This window comes from Acomys minous (genome assembly GCF_964271855.1).
Source record: "Acomys minous genome assembly, chromosome: 2".
NCBI classification, from domain to species: domain Eukaryota; kingdom Metazoa; phylum Chordata; class Mammalia; order Rodentia; family Muridae; genus Acomys; species Acomys minous.
Window position 1 is genome coordinate 145,044,296 of NC_140484.1, and position 5,606 is coordinate 145,049,901.

Genomic DNA, 5,606 nt, shown 5'->3' on the forward strand with positions numbered 1-5,606 from the left:
GCCTGCATGCATGACTGTCCTCTGTCCCTGATTATGGATGTGATGTGATCAGCTCCCTCAGTACCTGTTACTGTGACTTCCTTGCCACTAGGGAACTATAAGCTAAACAAACACTTCTCCCTTAAGTTGCTTTTTTATTTTCCAAGCTAGGTTTTTTTTTTTCAGGTTATAAAACTGCTTTAATGGAAACTCCCCCCAATACACCATCTGGGACGGGGTGGAATGTGGCCAGGGCGGCCCAAGGACAATACTGAACCTGTAGTTCCAAGCTTGTTTTTTTTTTTTTTTTTTTTTTTTTTTTGATTTCTATTTTTTTTTTTATTAATTTATTCTTGTTACATCTCGATGGTTATCCCTTCCCTTGTATCCTCCCGTTCTTCCCTCCCTCCCATTTTCCCCTTACTCCCCTCCCCTATGACTGTTTTTTTAATCACCAACAGGAAAAAAAAAAAAACAAAACAAAACTAAAACCTAAGATGAATAGTATTTCAAATTGGAATGGATTTGAATATAAAATGTCTAGTCTGAGTTTAATATACACAACAATGCAATGTCACCTCTGTAAATACAGCCTTTTATGACTCTCTCTTAAGCACTTACTTTAGTTTTGTTTTGTTTTACTTTCTATTGATCTAAAATCCTTTTTGATGTATATATGATTGAATGATTGATTTTATAACTAAAATTTTTGGCATTACATTTTGGACTTTGGGTTATTTTGGTCCTTCAATATTTTTATGAATCTTGTTCCTGCCATTTAAGCACTAGTGATGGTGCTGAGGTGTGTTCCCTCAGTGAATGTGATGGTCACTAACGAGGCAGCTCTAACGTGGGCCAGGGATTGGAGGGATTTGCCTCCACGATATCAGAAGTGATTTCTAGCTACCTGGGAGATGGTGTGAATCAATGTATCCAGAGCCTGGTCCCTTCATGTGAAGGTCCCACTTCCTCTAATTGAGATTGTTGTTAGTTTAAAGGATTCCAAGGTAATGCCTAGGAAAAATGTCTTGTGATGGTTAATATTGTCAACTGGACGTGATCTATAGTCACCTAAGAAAGAAAACCTCCCAGAACACCTGTAAGGGGTTGTCTAATTACATTAGCCTATAGGCATGCCTGTGAGTAATTATCTTGATTACTTCAATTGTAGCAAAAAGGCTCACCCTAAAAGTGAGAAATATCATTTTCTAGGCTTGGATTCTGGGTTGCATAAAAAGGAAAAAGCCAAGTTTTCAGAATACCACCCATACTAATACCCATAGTAAACCCTGCCAGCTATAATGCCAGCTTGCCGGGCAAGATGGGTCCACTGGCACAACAGCGGCACGAAGGGTATGGGGTAACCAATTACTTTTGGATTGGATTCAGACCTGGTAACTGTAAAACTGGTCAAAAGCCCATGGTTTGGGAGGCCACAGGCCCTAGGAAGAAGCCTACCACTGTTGGTTTGCTAAATGGCACATTTTCAAACTATCTTCTAAAGATTTATGCTAATACCCATAAGCGCAACCCATAATATCCTCAACCTTGGGCCAGAGATGTTTCTCTCTGCAGTGGTCGACAGTTAATGGAGAGACAATAACTGGTCAAAGTGCTGAGGATAAGTTACTATTAAGTGTTCCACCCTGAATTGGACATCTATATCAAATTCCCCTCCTCTAAAGACTCAGAACATCAGAGAAGAGAAACAGAGAACAATATAACAGCCGGAGGAAGGGGCGGAGTGATGTGTGTTTCTTCTAGGTTGGAAATAGTCGTTGCGCTTAAGAACTCACAGCAGCTACGGCTACCTGAATGGGACCCACGCAAGATCAAATCAATATGATGAGTTCACATCCTAACAGGCAGCACTAACTGGGCCCAGGAAGTCATTACCAACAAAAGAAGAAGAGAATGAGGGAAGGCAGGACCAGGGGGGAATGAGAGTTGGGAGGCCCAGGGATGCAGTTGGGGGTTTGTATAATCAAGAATATTTTACAGTATAGAGTTGTGAAAGATTACATAAACTATTATCCTTTTCAAGTGTAGAAGCCAGCGCACATCAGCATTCGCCATTACAATCTTCATCTTCTCTGCTTCCTGACATCAGATACAATGGGACCAGCACTCTCAAATTACTGCCACCAGGACTTGACCAGCGCAATGGACTGTACTCACTAGCTGTGAACGCAGTAAGCGTTTACTCCCTTAAGTTTTTCTCAGGGTATTTTATCACAGTATTGGGAAAAATAACTAAGACATGCCTGTTGCACAGAGGCCCTTTTCCTATCAACTTTACCTCCCACTTTGGTAGAAAGCATTCAAATAGTTGGGAACTCAAGGAGCCAGACTGTTATCTCCCCCACACACGGCTAACTGCCCTGCAGAAAGCTCCTCCTGCCTTGTGTGTGGTAGTTCTGCCTAGACTCTACCAGATACCGAATAACAGGGCCCTCTGGTGCTCTTGAAGTCCTGCTTTATTGTCTGTCATGTTGCCACAATGGCTTTGTGTCAATGTCACAATGGTATGAAGTGATTTGTAATGACACAGTTTCTTACATTTGTGCAGGCTTTCGGGATGTGGAAGAGGCTTTCATGGACACTGTCATCTGTCTTTCATAGAAACTCTGTCCATCTAGAATTTCTAACCCCACACTACAGATTAGCACCTTGATATCTGAAGCATTTCAGTGACCTGCTCAACGTCACGTAATCCATGGCTGAGCTCATCTGCAACCCGGATCTTATGATGACTGGTTTGGCACTCCTTCATTCTGTTCAAGCCTATTTTGGTTGTAAGAATGACCAACCATCTCAAAGGCTATGACTGAGTGGATGGTGAAGACGACCTGGCTTAACACAGTTCAGACCCATGTCTCCACAAGCTGCACGGATCTATTTAAGACCAGGCCAGGTGAAGAGCAGAATTCCAAGGGGCAGGTAACTTTACATAAGGGAGAACAGGAAGGGACCACTCAAAGGCCCAAACAGTTTCACTGGAGTGTGACCTGAAGAAACTTGGAAGATGAAGGTGACACTGGAGACAATCTTTGTCAACATCACATCCATGTGGTAAATCCAGCTCTCTATATAATGTGTACATTTGTACTCTTCACCCTGAGTACTCAGGAACATCTTTCTGATCCCCAGTATTCCCAGGAGCCTGGCTTCCTTCCTCTGAGGTCTGTATGGTTTGCCTGCATGCATTAACAAAGTGGCTGCTCACGAATTATGCACACACACACACACACACACACACACACACACACACACAAGATATGCATAGTGTGATCATGGTCAGTGTCTGGAAGACTTGATTTAACACAGTGGATCTCAGCCCCTTGTTGCTAAGGATGCCTTCTCCTGTGGTCCCTAAGCAGCTCAGAACATCCAATGATGGCAGCCATTGACCATCAGATCCATGTGAGGTAACCAGCATTGCCATGCACAGGCAATCCCACCTCAAATGCACACACACACACACACACACACACACACACACACACACACTATGTGTGTATATATATACTGGCATATTTGTATATTCCTTGGCTTTATTTTGAGCAAGTGTGCATTTTCCATTAGGCTTATTTATTTATCTAAATATTTGTTTGTATGCATTCATGTCCCATTTCTTTCCACTAAGTACTTGGAGTGACCATAGTGCATAAAAGCAGGCATCAAAACAAAAATAAATGAAATAAAAAAGTAGAGAAGTGAAAGCCTAAATGGAGCATCAATATGGGAAAAAAAAACCCAGGAGCATCAATATGAATATACCAACCTCTGATGGCCGTGGGAGTGTTTTGAAAGGCAGCCAGCCATCCTGCCACATGTATGTGGGGAGTAACAAAATCAATTCTCTGATTTTCACTATTGAAATGGGGATTTTTCTATTGCTTCAAAACCTGAAATAGCACTAAGAACTCTGCTTTTGCCTGATGTTTTCAGACCTCGGAGCTTCTAAACAATACAGCTGAAGGTCCGTTCCTGTCTGAACACTTGTTCTTCAGTCCTAATAAGTCCTTAATAAACGAACACAGAATAACAGCCGAGAAAACAGAGCCGCAGACCACACAGTCCCTCTCCTTTCCCTCCCAATTTGGTGTTCTTAGGGAGAGACAGAGAAGGGTACCCACCTCCCCACAGGCACAGGCAAACATTATTAAAAGGGTGTGAAACCAAAGAAATCACCGCGTCACTGTGGACTATGTACATGGGGGCTCATGAGCTAGGAACAGTGCCAGGATATTTAAGTCTCCAAGTGGCCAACTTGCCAAAAGTTAAAAAAACATCAGCAATAGAATTAATATCCATTCCTGTGTTTTGACTAGGTGTGTGGGGGGATTTCAACAGAAAGTGCTGGAGTGAACTGAAACGTATAATCAGCTGGAGGGTGGCAAACCTGCTCTGTGAAAGACTCACAAATAATAAATATTTTAGGCTTCACAGGCCATATACTTCATAATTATTAAGCTCAGTAGGTAGAGGTATGGCAGGAAGGAAGGCATGGAAGTGCACAAATGAGTAGACGTGGGTGCGCTCTCATACACTTTGCTAACATCTAGTTTGTTTCCTAGGCCAGAGTTTGTTGACTCCTTTCCAAACATGAAAACCAGAAAGCTAAGCTCTCCCTTTGCTCAGCGACCCCAAAAGAACACCCGGCAGAGTGATTGTGAACTCTATGGATCCTTGGAGTTTCCAGAATCACCCACCAAAGACCATTGCATCCCAACCGATCTGTGCTTCTTCCTAAAAGATTCTTGGCCTGAGAGTTTTCACGCTGCAAATAAACATAAGATCGGGAAGTGCCTAACTCTTTCATGCTCTGCTTGCTTATTTGATGCAGAATCTTATGTATCCCTTCCTGGCCTTGAACTCCTGTGTACCTAAAATTGACCCTGACCATCAGGCCCTTTAGCCTTCACCTCCGATGTTCTGGGAGTATAGATGTGCCATCACACCCCTGTACCTCACAGTCTGGGAGGCCAGAAACAGTATCTAAGTCGCTCAGATTGCAGGCTTTTATCTTTTTGCCATCCCCTTATACAGTGGGAAGATGGTTCCCATCCCCGTATGAGGTCACTAATCCATTAATGATGACCTCCAGTATGTTTTTGGAAATCAGATCATTCCACTAGGCCACACTGTTCCTTCTCAGACATTTGTCAAAGGGGTATTCACCAATTTGCTACTAACCCAGCCTCTGTCACTTTCAGGTGGACGTGTCTTATCATTGGCCCATAGCCCAAGATCTGCAGAATGTGGTCTAAGATTGGCCAATGCAGGCCAATTAAATATTTCTTCACCTTTTCCTATCATCAAAGACAGTTCATCCCTGGATATAATACTCACTGTTCAGAGACTTTGTGGGGATTTCGTAGCTTGCTGAGCGACTCTATGCAAAGTAGCCGAAGAAAGAATTAGTGTACTCAGCACACTCTGAGACTACTGATGTTGTTTACATTTTGGTTTCAGTCACTGATGGAATCACAGATTTTACTGGTTTCAATCTGTATATAACTTGAGGCTGGTAGCCATAGTGAATATTAGTTGGGCATCAATCAGGAACTCAAAGGATTCTAACAATATAAGCAGTGTTAACTAACTAGCCCCAAGTCAGCACT

General features: G+C 42.6%; 1 long non-coding RNA gene across 1 annotated transcript; it reads left to right on the forward strand.

The window, feature by feature from the left end:
- Nucleotides 1-2,044: 2,044 nt before the first annotated feature.
- LOC311585223 lies at nucleotides 2,045-4,657 on the forward strand. Its single transcript, XR_014775146.1, has 3 exons — nucleotides 2,045-2,171; nucleotides 2,549-3,051; nucleotides 4,560-4,657. It is a non-coding gene; the product is annotated as an uncharacterized lncRNA (long non-coding RNA).
- Nucleotides 4,658-5,606: the final 949 nt, after the last annotated feature.